General features: G+C 42.1%; 2 long non-coding RNA genes across 2 annotated transcripts in view; both read right to left on the bottom strand.

Moving 5' to 3' along the window:
* Nucleotides 1-17,325, bottom strand: part of LOC310712559 — a 120,795-nt gene that overhangs the window by 10,595 nt on the left and 92,875 nt on the right. The gene's annotated exons all lie outside the window — the stretch shown is intronic.
* On the bottom strand, nt 6,334-7,997 carry LOC310712560. Its single transcript, XR_014528940.1, has 2 exons — nt 7,874-7,997; nt 6,334-6,742 (listed from the first exon to the last, which is right to left on the bottom strand). It is a non-coding gene; the product is annotated as an uncharacterized lncRNA (long non-coding RNA).

The raw sequence follows: 17,325 nt of genomic DNA, 5'->3' as shown, positions 1-17,325 counted from the left end.
AGGAGGAGGGGCAAAACAAACTGTATTGTTTATGTTTTGTTGATGATCTTCTGATGTTTTGGAAGAATCAGGCTTTTTACCAAAGCACCCTAGCTCAACTGAAGGAGCACTTTGACATGAAGGATCTTGGTGAGGTATCCAACTATCTTTCTCTGCAGGTGGAGAAGGACCAAGCAGGTAATTTTCTGGTACACCAAACACAGAAAATTGCTGATGTGTTAACCAGGTTGAATTTGGTTGATGCAAACCCAGCAGACACACCGATGGTGACAGGTTACCAGGTAGACAGTACTGCTGAAGCGTTTTCTGACACAACGCTATACAGATGCATTCTAGGCAAGCTGAATTTCATTGCCAGATGTTCAAGACCTGACATAGCTGTAAGCTGTAATCTGCTTAGCAGACATGCCAACAATCCTACGGTTCAGGATTGGAAAGTTCTGAAGCGCATAGCCCGCTATTTGAAAGGGACTATGCACTACAGGCTGAGGTTCACCAGTCAGAAGACTGGAGGTCTTGAAATCTTTGCAGATGCAAGTTTTGGAAGTGACACCACGGATGGTACAAGCACTTCTGGAGTATGCTACATGTACAACCACTGCCTGTTTGACTGGTTGTGCAAGAAGCAGACAACAGTGAGCCTAAATTCCTGTGAAGCAGAACTCAATGCTCTGTCATTTTCACTCATGGATTGTGAATGGTTGATGCAACTGTTTAAGGACATCAGGGTGTCTGTGAAATGTCCTGTACAAGTGTATCAAGACAATAGATCGTGTTTGGCTTTGCTGAACTCCGAGAGTTGCAAGCAGAGAACCAAGTACTTGCAGATTAAGCTACATCGTGCAAGAGAGTGTATTCAGAAAGGACTGATTCGGGTGTCCTACATGGCAGGAAATGAAATTCCTGCTGATCTGTTGTGTAAGGTTGTTAACAAAGAACAACTTAAGGTTTATGTACAAAGGTTGCAATTGGGTGAACCACAGGTACAACAGGTTACACGGAAAGGGGGAGGATGTTAGGATATTCCCGTTCCACCTTAAAAGGGAGCAGGCTTTGGGAGACACAGAGTCTGCGCATGTCCTGATTCACAGGATGTTTATGTTCTGCTTGTTGTTTCCTTTCTTTTTCAGTCGGCCAGAGATGCTGACACAGAACGGTCACGTTTTCTTTTGTTCTGTTAAACGCTAATAAAGTCTGTAAATTATGCTCTTCTGCGGTGCAAGCTTTGGGCTGTGTTTCTGCTGATAAACAGTGTACACAAGCCTGGAATGTGGCTAGGAATTTCCAGAGGCTTCGTGTCGCTAACTGTTGGATCTACGTGACTACGGGAGGCCGATGGAATCTCCGAACTCCGGCTTGGGGGTCATGATGGACGTTATCTCCCTGGCAGTTTCCCAACAGTAGCTGCTCCTAGTTGCAAACTTTGCCCCAGGATGCGAAGGGAAATCACGCACAGCAGGAGGCCCCATTAGTGAAAGCACGCCTAAGAATAAGAAAAGTTTCAGCTTAAGAATGGACCTCCAGGACGAATTAAGTTCTTAACCAGAGGTACCACTGTAAGGTAATGTTACTGCAGGACCACAAACAGCTCCAAATGAGCAACTTGTTCCAAGAAGGCTGCAAAGTCAATTGAGGCCATGTGACTATGCTCATCTTTAAAAGTAGAAAAAATAATTCCGAGCCAATGGCTCTGTTTTTGCCTTTTCCTACTGAGTTGGAAGGAGCAATATACTTTTTCTCTTCTTCCAGGCCACTAATCAAAGTGCAATGAAAGCCTCAAGGTACTGCTCAGGTGACTGCTCAGCTGGCAAAGCTAGGCATAGCTCAGGTCTGTTGAAAGGTGCCAGGGACACACTGGTAGGCACTGAATAGAATACAATGACACCAAGATCATTACTGAGAGCTGATTAAATCATTTTACTGAACTTTGCCCCCCCCCTTGTTCTAATTGTGTCAGATTGTTGTGAAAGGCAGAGGATACTTTGAGCCAGCTGATTTGTTTAGTGATGACTATCCTTAGCCATATTGTCTTGGACTGAATCCACCTACTTGTTTATCCCTGCTTCAAATCCCACCCTCCATTTTCAGAAGACACAAAGAACCCTGCAGTCTAGCAGCATCCTTCTTGGAGTGGCTGATCAGATGTCCATTCGTACAGGACTATCACAACAGGAGGGCAGTCGCCCACTCCCCCTGTTCTCCCCCAGCAACTGGAAATGGTATATCCATCAAATTAATTGCCACTGATAGCCTCTTCCATAAATGTGACTAGTCCACTGTTAGGTCTATCCAACTGTGGCTTTCACTGCTGATGTGGGTTTTCTATAGCTCAGCCTGTAGAGCATGAAACTCTCAATCTCATGGTCGAGTCCCATGGGGGGGGGGAATTACAGTGGTTGGACTCTACAATTCTATGATTAAATTGAAGAATTTTCTGATGCAGATTATGCTTCGCTTCATTTCTTTTTTAAAAATAATTTTATTACATTTTCAGTTTTTTCTAATCTCAATATCCATACATTAATCAATAAGATGAAACATTGCTCTATCCGAGTATCAACCTCCTCCGGCCCCTTCTTCTGACTGCCATACGTATTTACTTTGTTCTTAGCATTTCTATAACATTTCTATAACCACTTTTTTTTTACCAAGGATTCCAACTGGGAAGGACTGGTCCAGTGAGGAGCAGGAAATTATGGAAATAGGGAGTGCATCCTATATTTTTATATTGTAACACAAATCTCTTTTTTCATATTGGATGCAATCTTTTTAAGGAACTCTGTGGGATTCAGCCAGGTGCCTCTTCCAGTTCAACCACATTCACACTCTCAATAAGTAGGTACTTTTAATAAATGTTCTTGTTCTTCCCTCTGGTTTTATGAGCTGGAAACAACCTATTCCTAATAAGGCACAAAGTAATCAACAGTTAGCATCTCACACACATGCTCTTCCCAGAAATCAGGTGAACATTGAACCTGCTTGTATCCATGGGGTCATTCACGTTTGCACTGTCAGTTTTGTAACTTATCAGTATTTTATTTTTAATATAGTCATGATAGCTATCTTCCCTCCAGTATGAGAACCAGTAAGCCTCTGAATATATGTTGTTGCAGATCACAGCAGAAAATGTGATCTATAAAGGGATACACATGCATTGATGGTTACCACATCCTCTTTGTGGGTCACAAAGTGGTGTTGTCCATTATGGATACCATCCTCACAACCTTCCCAACCCCGACTGACACCCTGTCGGTTCTGGCAGCAAAAGACATTGTAGAAGAACTGTCAGCAATGCAGACTTTGCTAAAAGAGTGTTTGGACTGTGCTAAAGAGGCCTATAAGATATTGTCTGATGTGCACTGACAACCTGGCACCAAGATTAATGTGGAAGGTCAGGTGTGGCTGTCAAAACCTGATTTGCCACAGAAGGGCAGGTGCAGGAAACTGAACCCAAAGAGTGGGCCCGTTTGAAGTTGTGGACCAGATCAACTCTCTGACTTTCTGGCTCCGATTGCCTGTGTCTATGAAGATTCACCCCATCTTGCACAGATCAGTCTTGTCACCCGTCGTGCCTGCACACCTTTACCAGGCACCTAGACATGGTAGAAGGAGAGGAAGAGTACAAAGTAGAACAAATTCTAGACTCCAGGATGCAAAGAAAGAAGTTGCAATACCTGATTGGGTGGGAGGGGTGTTGACCGGAAGAAAGATCATGGGAGTATGCAGAGCATGTCCATTCACCGTACTTACAAAGGGCGTTGCATACATGCCACCCCAACTGACCAAAACTACTGGGATGGGTGGAGGAGGGCTCTGGAGAGGGGAGTGATGTCAGGGACTGGGCGGAGGAGGAATGGTGGAGACCGCCTCCCCAACCTGACCCTTCCAGAGAAGAAGACAGTTCAGAATTACAACAGAGGTTACAACCTGCCATGGTTGTTGGTTCCTCTGCCACCTGACAGCTGTTAAAATATACTAGTTTAGACTTGTTTTTGTGTGTGTACATATTTTCTCAAATGTTCCCAAATTCCTAACTGACCTTTTTCTACCATCCTTTATTCCTATTTGGTAACAGGGTGCTTACTACACTGTTGTTTTATTTGTCTTAAATAAATATGTAATTCTGTGTTTTTTGATGCAAACCAGTGTATCAGATCTTTTTGAGTATCCTGTGCTATATATTTTGGTGATTTAGCTCCTACTTTCTGGAATCACTCAGATGTCCTTTGTACCCACAGGTGTTCCCTGGACCTGAAGGGAAGAATTGTTAGCAAGAGTGTTGACATACTAATATTCTGGGAGTTTGGCTTTGTGTTTAAGAGCCAACAAGAGAACAAGCTCTTGAAACAATGGGTCCATTTCATAAGCTACAGGAATGCAAGAGTTGTAGATAACATCTTTTCTTGTAACCTGTTTTCAATGATCTGACTTCTGAACGGGTTTCATCTGCATTTTAAACACGCACACACATTCCTCCCTTCCCAATCTTTCACTTTTGCCCTTCCTTCCTTCCTTCCTTCCTTCCTTCCTTCCTTCCTTCCTTCCTTCCTTCCTTCCTTCCCTTTTCCTCATATTTACCCCTTTCTTTTCTCCTCCCTTTCCTGCTTTTATTGTGTTCTCTTTTTTGTACACCCTAATATCATCATCATCATCATCATCATCATCATCATGACCATCATTATTGCTATTAATATTATTTAAATATACCTCTTTCTATTCATTTCCTTTGAATTGGCGTGTCTTTAGTATTTGCTTATACTAACAGAATTTCGAAGGGATGGAGAAAGGAGAAGAGAAGATTCCCTGGAAAAGACCCTGATCTTGGGAATGATTGAAGGCACAAGGAGAATGGGATGACAGAGGACGAGATGGTTGGACAGTGTTCTCGAAGCTACTAACATAAATTAGTAGACCAAACTGAGGGAGGCAGAGGAAGACAGAAGTGCCTTACGTGATCTGGTCCATGGGGTCATGAAGAGTTGGACATGACTAAACAACAGAATATGCATGTAGTCACATCTAACAAAATGTGGCATTTCCCCTCTTGTTTATTTTCAATGTTTCATTATTTAGGAAACCACTAAAGCAGAGTTGGGGTGTGTGTGGAGATGACAAGGCATTGGTACAGTATGTATCAAAAACACATGGTGATAAGTATTGGTCTGTGCTTTAAAAATGAAATAAAACAAAAGACTTAATGTGCTGTCAAGTGGTGCTGGTGGGGGATCTCAAGCTGGTCCAGTATCCAGGTAGAGAGGTGGCAAAGTGGGCATCTCCCAGGGTGAGAGGCAGGGTGAGAAAAGAAAGTTCCAAGGTGAAAATGGGGAGGGCCTGTCATTGGGAGCCAGGGAGGGTGCTTGTGACTTGTCAATGCTGTGACTTTTTGCAAAGCATTTTGAGGTTGAATCTCAGGGGGTGTCCAGAGCACTGTCTAGCCCTGTTGTGTTGGATGAGTATCAGTTGGTAAGATTCAAGGACATTGCCCCTTGCCCCTCTTGTCTGAGGAAAAGGAGCAGGGAGGGGACAGCTGACTGGGTCAGGGAGGTGATTAATGCCTCCTTGCAATACAGGGGGGGGGGTCCCTGCCTACTTGAAGGAAGCAGTAGTGTGTCATCATCACAGATGAGTTATGTGGATGCCCGTCCCCAGGTTATTTCATAGTGTCCCTTGGAGGTGGGCCTTCTTAGATGGGACTTATGGGGTGGAGTGTCATATGACATCATCAATCAAACTCTATGGCAGTGGGGCATAAGCAATTGACAGGAGGTAGTATCCTTATACTACTAATGCCTTGGCTTGTAGATTAGTGTCAGAAGAGATGAGCTGACTGAGTCCAGGAATGATACACCATTGACTGGAAAACTGAACCTGAATCCTGATACTGAAGCTCCCCCATGATTGCCCCAAGGGTCCTGTAACTTTCAGCCTACATTCTTCTGCATTCTGAAGTATTCATCTGAAAGAAGACTTGGTGTTTTAAATCAAATGGTAATGGAAGAAAAACTAAAACTTAGTTATAAAAAGACAGGATGATTATAATGGCAATAGTACAGGATCAGTGCTATTTTTTTCTAGATTTACAGGTGCAAGAGCTCACCATGGAATTCTTCCTTGTTCTCTTAAAATGGTAATGGCACCCACCTGAGAGGTGCCGGAGTTGAAAAGATGCCCTGAGTTAAATTGTAGAATATATTTTAATTATAATTATAATTGTGTAATGTATTTTATTATGTTTTTATCCTGTTTTATGTATTTTATCTTTTGTAATATCTTCGGCTAAACCAATAAATATTAATCACATTTGAATCTGAAAGAAACATCCAAGAACCAGCATTTTATTTCGCATAACCATTGATTTTGTATTGTATTAATCATAATGAAAACTTAACTGCTTTTTAATGATACACTACAGGGCTCTTTGAAGTTAGAACCCCCAAATTCCGACCCCTTTTTCTCTACCACTTGCTTCCCTTTATCTCCACCAAAAGCAAAAAAAGAAAGAACTAGACTTCCTGAGTCCTGAATTTCACCACTAAGCCTCCAATTCCCCCTCATTGACTACACTGTGCAAATTACCCTTCATGTTCAGGCTGGTGTGATATTCGTGAAGCATTATAACATCTTTCTCGCTGAACTAAAAGGATATATTTCCCTACTCCAACTCTCTTTCCTTTTTTTCGGATGCGACAAAAATCTGTTGTTCCACAGCCTTGGAAAGAAAAATCGTTGTGGATGAAATAAGCTGGAAAAAAGGAAAGAAATGCTGACATTAGTCATTCATCCCGGGACTAAAAGATGGTACCTGTGATGGTGAATGAGAATTTAATAAGTTAATTTTAAAATATGTATATTTCAGAAATCTGAACAATATTATAAATTCATCCAAACATGAATATACAAGAATACTACTACTACTAATTTATTATTTATACCCCACCCATCTGGCTGGGTTTCATAATTTTCACCATTAGTAGTTTGGGTAAGAAAATAACTCTTATGTAAGAGATTTGGCAATCCCCCCCCCCCTCAAAACATCATTATTCCTCAAAACTATGTTGATATGGAGCTATGCATCTAAGACTGGATCTAGACACATCAAAAAAGTGATTCAGTTTAATACATTGTAAACTTCATACATGGAAGTCCCATTGGTGAAAGACGGGACTCCACAACATCAATTCCATAATGTTATAACGCATATAAAGCGCTTTATATTTTTACGAATGTAGCTAACTCATGACATCGGCAAAATGATGTATGCTTTTGGAAAGGAACATAGCCTCCCTCTTTTCCTCCCCCTGTGTATCCCCTAAATCCATTCCGAGAGTTTCCACAACAGTGGAGCAGATTTTGGGAGGAGACAGAGCACATGTAGGCAGAAGAGCCCAGATATTCTTTTGCACAACTGTAAATCCTTGCACTGAAGGTCTGAGTTAGCCAGATACTGCTCATTGTCACAGAATTTAAGGAAATCTATTACATTCATTATACATAATAAATATGTTTTTTGAGCAAGAGGGACATAGTTTGTCCTGGACTGCATCTCATTGGTGGAGAGATCCAGATGCAACTGGGGTGGAGCAATCAATGCACTTTTTACTTTTGTTTGGAAGGGTATTTTATATGCATATCTCACTTTTAATCCTCCTTCTGTACAAGCAAGTGGCATTATGAAAGATAAAAGACACAGTCCAGGCAGGCAAAATACTAAGGAAGGGTGCAGAGTGGGACCAGTAAGAGAGACCAGTGCTCCCTCTCACTCTTCCAGCAACATGAAAGGGAAAAGGGGGGGGGGGAGAAGGAAAACAGAAGGGAGTCTCTATGACGCAGCCAAAGACTAGGTCTTTCCCCCCTGTTTGACTAACAGTGTTACCTCTAGTAAAAATTCCTTTAAAATCCACACACTTGGTCTCATTCTCAAGGCAGTTGACGGTCTTCTCACTTTTACACTTTTTGTTTCCTTTGGAGAAGCAGGCTGGACACCACAGACCATTTTCAGCCAGCATGTTGCGATCAGGAACTGCCAAGATCACAAATATATGGAGCATGTTAATGGTTTTGTCTATTTTTGTATCTGTGTGTGATAATTCACTTATTTTGCCAATTAAAAGACTGACCAGGACCAGCTCAAGGCTGATTTAGGAGGACACGGATAAGATATGTGGGTTGTAAGGTCAATATTTGAAACAATTGAATATTAACTTGAAGGGACCATAAACTGTTCATGAGCTGTTCATGAGCCTAGATATCCAATTATTCTGTTTGAAATAGATCATTCACAGGCTTAAAAAGCATAGGGAATGTTATAAAGGTTTCTTAAACTTTGTATTCTTGGCCCAGGTCTTTTTTGGGGGGACTTACCCACTGAGTTAATTAACCTAGGCCAAGGTCTTAATTTTGGCTTGTTAGACACCTCTTGATTCTAGCAAATTATCTTGATGTATGTCAGAAGCAATCTACTTGTGAGGTGACCATCTGCAGAAGTGGGTCATTAAAATAACAGATTAGCACAGCAACACATCAAAGGAATGGAGGCTGCTCCCTGTGTAATAGGGTTAAGTTTTATTAGAATATGAGGGATGTGACCGTTCTCAGGAAAAGAGAAGCTTCCAAGACAAGAATGCTGCTGTGCCTGTGAGAGGGACAGATCTCCTTTTTGTGGACACCTTCATTCTAGGATTCAGCTTGTATCTATTTATCAATAAAGAATAAATCATAAAGGCACCAAAATGTCAGCTGTGTATTTTGGTCCCACAAGAAACACAGACCCTGGGTTTAAGCACGCCTGGTACCCCTAGAATCGCAAATCACTTGGATATAGGGGTGATGTGTAACAACATCTTAACATCCTGTAAAAATATGGCTGGGACAAGGGGCACTGGCACTGTGCAGGATCAGATCCTCCCACCTATCAGAAGGAGGATCTGATCCTGTAGGTTGCTGCTACAAGGGGCAGGAAGAAGGAGAGGCCTTTTTGGACAGACAACCCATCCCTTTTCAGCTGCCCAGTAGGTCCATCTTTTTCACAATTTCTCCTTATGCCTGCCTCTCTGTCCTGCCTGCCTCTACACCCCTTGTGTAGAGGCCCTAATAGTCCTGGAGCTGCTCAACTGAACCTGTATCCATGTGGGGCTGTCTCACCCCATTTGAATGAGGCTCAGGTTCTCTGCTAATATACTAAGGATCCAGGCCTTCACCAAATCCAGTGCACAGCCCTAACATGCTAAGGACTCCAGAATACCTGGAAGTAAAAAACAAAAAACAAGCAGCATTGATGTTTATTGACACTGAAAAGGCATTTGATAATATCTCTTGGTCATTTTTGCATAAGGTTCTAGAGGAGATGGAATTTGGTTTAGAAGAGGAATAGATGCAATTTATTCAGAGCAACAAGCAAGATTAATTGTTAATAATGTTATTACAGAAAAAATGTAAAATCATGAAAGGGACAATACAAGGATGTCACTTATCACCATTATTGTTTATTTTAATATGAGAAGTCCTGGTGAGAAACATAAGAGCAGAAAAAAACTATTAGAGGAATAGTAGTAGGAAATAAAGCAGATAAATTGAAAGCATTTGCAGACAACCTTGTTATAATGGTTGATGACCCCCATAGGTTTCCCATAGGAATGCATTGAAAATCAATTAATGTGTTCCTATGGAAACCGTCTTCAGACCAGGTCCGGGGACAGTCTGTCCCCCGACCTCTTCTGAAGTATGGGGGGGGACAAGGGCTTTTCTTCCCACCCCCAGCATTTTAAAAAACCCCGGGACAGCGGAGGACTTCTCCGCTGTCCGGGGTGATGTAAAAGCCCCTGGGAAGGCAGGCAGGGGGACCTCTTCTGAAGGCGGGCGGGGGGCGAAAGTCTTTGCTCCCCACCGCCTGCCTTCCAAAGCCGTCCGGGACAGCGGAGAAACGTGCTGCCTTTCTCCGCTCTCCCGGGAAGGCAGGCAGGGGGGAGCAAAGACTTTTGCCCCCCGCCCGCCTTCAGAAGAGGTCCTGGACCTCTTCTGAAGGCGGGCGGGGGGCAAAAGTCTTTTCCCCCCCCGCCTGCCTTCAAAAGCCGTCCGGGACAGCGGAGAAACGCGCTGCCTTTTGCGCTCTCCCGGGAAGGCAGGCAGGGGGGAGCAAAGACTTTCGCCACCCGTCCGCCTTCAGAAGAGGTCCAGGACCTCTTCTGAAGGCGGGCGGGGGGTGAAAGTCTTTGCTACCCCCTGCCTGCCTTCAAAAGCCGTCCGCGATAGCGGGAAGCGCTTCCCTGCTATCCCGGACTGCTTTTAAAATGCTGGCGGTGGGGAGCAAAGCCCTTCGGCCCCCGCCGGCCTTCCTGGACCTCTTCTGAAGGCCGGAGGGGGGAAAAAAGGCTTTGCTCCCCACCACCAGCATTTAAAAGAGGTCCCCGGAGATTTCCCTATGGGCTTTCTTCTTGCGAAGCAAGCCCATAGGGAAATTCGTCTTGCGAAGCGCCTCCAAAACAGAAAACCCTTTCGTCCTGCAGGTTTTCCGTCTTGCGAGGCATTCGTCTTGCGGGGTACCACTGTACAGCAGAAGACAGAGATAGGTATATTTTAAAAAGTTAAATATTTGGGAATATGGTTGACAGCTAAGGATATTAATATATTTAAAGACAACTATGAAAATTATGGAAAGGAAAAAAGGAAATTAGAAATCTGGGGAAGGATGAATTTGTCTATATTAGGCAGAATGCCATGATCAAGATGAGTGTTTTGCCAAAAGTGTTGTTTTTATTCCAATCAATCCCAGGGATAAGCAATGCGAGCTGCTTCAAAGAGTAGCAAAGAGATATTTCAAGATATATCTGGAGAGGGAAGAAACGAAGAATAAAACATAAATTATTAATAGATGTTAAAGACAGAGGAGGCTTCTCTCTACCAGATTTAAGACTATATTATGAAGCATCCTGCATTTGCTGGATCTGGGAGTGGATAATTCTAAAACAAGCTGATCTGCTGGATCTGGAAGGTTATGGTAATAGATTTTATTGGCAAGTGTATTTATGGTATCATAAGGCCAAAGTACATGGAAGATTTCATTATCATATAATAAGAAATGTGATATTTAAAGTTTGGGAGAAATATAAAGATTTACTAGAACAAAAAACACCATGGTGGCTTTCTCCGTGACAAGCAGTATCTTTTTAAAAAGGTAAATATGAGGACAGGTTGGTTGACATATAGAGAGCAGTTAACAGAAACAGATAATCAATTAAAATTAAAGGATTATGAAGAAATCAGTAGAAAAGTAACCGACTGGCTACAATATTTTCAGTTAAATGAAACCTTTAAAAATGATGAAAAGAAAGGATTAGTTATGAAGTGTCAAAGTTTCAGAGAGCAATTGTAGAAAACAATACAAAATTGCTGTCAAAAATGTATAATTTGCTTCTGGAGTGGGATACTAAGAAAGAACAAGTCAAATGTGTGATGATCAAATGGGCAAAAGACGTGGGACATAATATACAAATGTCAGACTGGGAAAGGCTTTGGAAAACAAATATGAAATTTACAGCATGTACCCAACCGAAAGAAAATTATAATAAAATTATGTACCGGTGGTATTTAACCCTGGTTAAACTAGCAAAAACATAGAGAACAAGATCCAACAACAGAGGGTACGTTTTATCATATGTGGTGGAAATGTAAGGTCATTAATAACTTCTGGCAAATGATCTACAGTCATACCTCAGGTTACAGACGCTTCAGGTTGCTTTTTGGGGTTATGGATCCCCTGTATCCCAGAAGTACCGGAACGGGTAACTTCCAGGTTTCGGTGGTCGCGCATGTGCAGAATCGCTAGATTGCACTTTGCACATGTGCAGAAGCGCCAAATCGCAACCCACACATGCGCAGACGCGCCGCTGCGGGTTGGGAACGTGCCTCCCGCATGGATCACGTTCGCAACCCGAGCATCCACTGTATAATGAAATGAAAAAAATATTTAGAGTAACTTTTGTAAAACAAAAAAACAGCAGCCTTTTAAATAGGTATTATAGGAGCAGAGGTTCCAAAAGACCAGAAGAAATTGTTGACGTATGTTACAACGCCCACCCGGACATTGCTAGTCCAAAGATGGAAAGAGGAAGCAATCCCTACCAAAGAAGACGGGCAAACCAAGTTAATGGACTATGCTGAAATGGTGAAATTAATTGGAAAGCTCAGAACCCAAGATGATGAGAAATTTTAAAAAGAATGGGAAATGTTTATTATCTATTTACAAAAGTACTGTAAACATCTTAATACACTGGCAGGTTTTTAAAAACACTTGTAATTTTAGAGACGGTACAGGAAACTTGAGGTTAAAATACAAATTTGGAGTAGAAAGGATATGCAGTTTAAAAAGATTTTCTTTTCTTTTCTCTTTTTCTTCTTTAATTTTTTGATGTAGTGTTTGTTCTCTTTTGTTTATATGTGATGCTTGTTACACTTGCAGAAAACCCAATAAAAACATTATTTCCTTTAAGAAAAGGATTCTAAAATGATGCAGAAACTTACGGCTGAGAGTTTCACTGTTACACAGATCAGTGTTGCAGCAGTGCCTCTTCATCTGAAAGAATTTGCCATCTGCTGCAGTGAAGCTGTAATCACCTGAGAAGCAATAGTGGGATGACGAGCACTTATTCGAAAGTTGCACTCGGGGATCCACTATGAGAAAGAATTTGAAAGAAATATTTAGTTCGGGGGACGGGGGCGGGATGCAGATTTATTGCGTCTAAGGCACATTCATTGTAATGGTTCCAGATTTCTACGTTGCCTGAATCAAGACCATTTCAAACTGACAATATGGAAAATTATTATTAAATTTGGCAATGGAATGTATGCAGAACTTCATTTCAGGTCAAATTTGTAGCACGAAGACTCATGCCTTCCTCTATGAATCTGATAATGCATGTGACATACACTGCACTCTCTCTACTAGTTGATTGTAACAGTTTGCAGGTTGGGAAAAATGCTTCCCTGAACTCTTGTTCCCAACGCAAGACACTTGGCAAGACATTGCATTGCACCAACTTTACTGCCCCCTTGCCTCTCTCCCTCCAAGAATGTAGAAGTGATGTTGGAGGTTCATCAGGGTGGAGGGGCGCACTTTGAATCAAGCTGGGTAACTGAATCCCTTTTTTAGAGGCGAACTACATGAATACTTTCTTTATATTGGTTCCTTTCTCATTGTTTCATCACTGAGAATTACTTCAAAATAACTTGAGTGGGGGGAGGCCATGGAGCCATGAAAGTTTGAAGTATCTTCAACTCCAATCCCGATTACACAGCTTTTGAATAGTTTTTATAGATCTGTGAAGGGACTCTCAATTTTAAGGTCATTTATGCCAAAGGGGATGTTCACCTTATATTCCAGGCTTATTGTCCTAGTTTACTAACCAAAACTAATCTGGAGTTCACTGGTGTGGGTCAATAGGGATTTCTGGTTGATGCAAATCGAGTTCTTTAAGCTTGGCGATCAGCCCCCAGATTCGGCCACTGGTTATGATCAGGTGATGTTAGATTCCCCATTTTCATATGCAAGCCATTCCTTACTTCAGATGTTGTTGAACTACATCTCCCATCTTCCCTGACTGGTGGCCAGGCTAGCGGAGGCTGATGGAAGTTCTAATCCATCTACAGCTGAAGTGTCATAGTTTCCTCACCTCACTTTTTCATAGGTGAGTTGCCCCAGCATAGACTTCTATATGCTAGTAGAACCCTTAAAGTTCACCTATCTGAACCTGGATCTAATCCAACAGCAAAAGACAAAGTCTTACTTAAATTTGTTCGCAGAGCACTAGCAACACAGGAATCTTGGTTGGAGTCACAAGTTATTTCCGCATAGCCAAATAACTGTTATAGGCAGTTCTGCACTTCCTAGCTAATGCTGAGGACAGGAGCAAAAGATTACTTCATAGATTATTATTACCATTACCATTATTATTATTTGGTGTCATGGTTTCCTTAATGAGACCCGGAGGAGGAGGTGATAGTGAATTAAAACCTTTAAATTAAAAGGGGTTCAATTTAATAAGCATTTTAATAGAATAATATGAAATGATATGAGTAAAACACTCATTAATTAACGCTCTTGAAGCCATTGACCAGAAAAAGTAGCATATTCCAGGCATAAGTTGCTGGAACCCACAGTAAGACAGTGTCTTGCAGCTTTGCTGAGGTCCTAATTGTGTGCTTCCCATAGTCAATGGGTTGGCCAATGTGAGGACAGGTTCCGGGACTAAGGGTGATTCATGCAAATGTTGACTAGCACTGAGGACAGGACAGAACCCTGAGGTCAGTTGTCACAGTCCAATGGCTAAGGCTTTGAAAAGGAGTCCTCTCGGTTCCCTCCTTTCCAGGCTAAATATACCCAACTCCCTCTTCTATTCCATATAAGGCTTGGTTTCCAGACCCTTTATCATTTTCCCTGGTCCCCTCTGTACATGTTCCATCTTCTAAATATCCTTCTTAGATTGCGGTGCCCAAAACTGGGCACAGCATTTCAGATGTGGTATGACCAAGTCAGAATAGTGCAGTACTATTAATGATCTGGACACTATAAATATCAGCTATAACATAAGAGAATTAAAAAAAAAAGCATAAACTTAAAAAAATTAAGTCATGAAGATTCTCATTCACCATCAGAACCAAAACTCCAAGGCCCTAGTAAACGACTAATGTGAATATTTCTTTTTCTTTTCCTGATTTTGTTTGTGGGAGTGACTTCACTTTCCAAGGATGTGCAAAAACAGATTTCTCTGCTACTGAAGAAGGAACTGGAATCGGAGTAATAGTTCTCTTTTCCAGTTGAAATAACTGTTATAATGCTTCACAAATCTCTCTTTATATATATATCTATCGTCCTCTGGCCAAGAGGTATTTTTTATTATTCTTTTTACTAACTTTTTTATTACAACACATAAACACACGACACTTAAGTAACTAAAAAGAAAACACAAAACAAATGACAAACATATAACCATAAATCCAAAAGCTCTTACTCACGGACTTACGTTACCATACTTTATTCTCATCATAGAATAGTATCATAGAATCACAGAATCATAGAGTTGGAATAGACCACAAGGGCCACCGTGTCCAACCCCCTGCCAAGCAGGAAACACCATCAGAGCTCTCCTGACATATGGTTGTCAAGCCTCTGCTTAAAGACCTCCAAAGCAGGAGACTCCACCACACTCCTTGGCAGCAAATTCCACAGTCGAACAGCTCTTACTGTTAGGAAGTTCTTCCTAATGTTAGGTGGAATCTTCTTTCTTGTAGTTTGGATCCACTGCTCCGTGTCCGCTTCTCTGGAGCAGCAGAAAACAACCTTTCTCCCTCCTCTATATGGCATCCTTTTATATATTTGAACATGGCTATCATATCACCCCTTAACCTCCTCTTCTCCAGGCTAAACATGCCCAGCTCCCTTAGCCGTTCCTCAGAAGGCATCGTTTCCAGACCTTTGACCATTTTGGTTGCCCTGCTCTGGACACGTTCCAGTTTGTCAGTGTCCTTCTTGAACTGTGGTGCCCAGAACTGGACACAGTACTCCAGGTGAGGTCTGACCAGAGCAGAATACATTGGCACTATTACTTCCCTTGATCTAGATGCTATACTCCTATTGATGCAGCCCAGAATTGCATTGGCTTTTTTAGCTGCCGCATCACACTGTTGGCTCATGTCAAGTTTGTGGTCAACCAAGACTCCTAGATCCTTTTCACATGTACTGCTCTCAAGCCAGGTGTCACCCATCTTGCATTTGTGCCTCTCATTTTTTTTTTGCCCAAGTGCAATACTTTACATTTCTCCCTGTTAAAGTTCATCTTGTCTGTTTTGGCCCAGTTCTCTAATCTGTCAAGTTCGTTTTGAAGTGTGATCCTGTCCTCTGGGGTGTTAGCCACCCCTCCCAGTTTGGTGTCATCTGCAAATTTGATCAGGATGCCCTTGAGTCCATCATCCAAGTCGTTGATAAAGATGTTGAATAAGACCGGGCCCAAGACAGAACCCTGTGGCACCCCACTAGTCACTCTTCTCCAGGATGAAGAGGAACCATTGATGAGCACCCTTTGGGTTCGGTCAGTCAGCCAGTTACAAATCCACTGAGTGGTAGCATAGTCAAGTCCGCATTTTACCAGCTTCTTTACAAGAATATCATGGGGCACCTTGTCGAATGCCTTGCTGAAATCAAGGTAGGCTATATCCACTGCGTTCCCTTCATCTACCAGGCTTGTAATTCTGTCAAAAAACGAGATCAGGTTAGTCTGACATGACTTATTTTTCAGAAATCCATGCTGACTATTGGTGATCACAGCATTCCTTTCTAGGTGCTCACAGATTGTTTGCTTAATGATCTGATCCAGAATCTTCCCTGGTATTGATGTCAGACTGACTGGGCGATAATTATTTGGGTCCTCTCTTTCCCCCTTTTTGAAAATAGGGACATCATTTGCCCTCCTCCATTCTGCCGGGACCTCGCCTGTTCTCCAGGAATTCTCAAAGATGACTGCCAGTGGTTCTGAGAACACATCTGCCAGTTCTTTTAATACTCTTGGATGCAGTTCGTCTGGCCCTGGAGACTTGAATACATCTAAACTAGCCAAGTATTCTTGTACTATCTCATTAGTTATTCTGGGCTGTGTTTCCTCTGCTGAATCATTTGCTCCAAATTCTTCTTGTTGGGCATTGTTTCTTTATCGGAGAAGACTGAGGCAAAGAAGGCATTGAGGAGTTCAGCCCTTTCTGTGTCCCCTGTCTGCATTTCTCCATCTTCTCCTCTGAGTGACCCCACTGTTTCTTTGTTCTTCCTTTTGCTACAGACATACCCATAAAAGCCTTTTTTGTTGCTTTTAACCTCTCTAGCAAGCCTGAGTTCATTCTGTGCTTTAGCTTTTCTGACTTTGAGTCTACATGTGCTGGCTATTTGTTTAAATTCCTCTTTGGTGGTTTCCCCCCTTTTTCATTTTTTGTACACATCCTTTTTTAATCTTAACTCAGTAAAATGTTCTTTAGATAGCCACCCTGGCTTCTTTAAGCACATTCCATGTTTCTGTCTCATTGGTATTGCCTGACGTTGTGCTTTTACTATCTCCCTCTTAACAAACTCCCAGCCATCATGGACTCCCTTTCCTTTTAGTATTACTGTCCATGGGATCTCACGCAGCACTTGCCTAAGTTTTATGAGAAGAGAAGACTCCCTGGAAAAGACCCTGATGTTGGGAAAGATGGAGGGCACAAGGAGAAGGGGACGACAGAGAATGAGATGGTTGGATGTTGTTCTTGAAGCTACCAGCATGAGTCTGATCAAACTGCGGGAGGCAGTGG

This window comes from Podarcis liolepis (assembly GCF_965112155.1).
Source record: "Podarcis liolepis genome assembly, chromosome: 7".
In the NCBI taxonomy this organism is placed as follows: Eukaryota; Metazoa; Chordata; class Lepidosauria; order Squamata; family Lacertidae; genus Podarcis; species Podarcis liolepis.
Note: the sequence above shows the minus strand (reverse complement) of the source record. Positions and strands in the feature narration are given on the sequence as shown.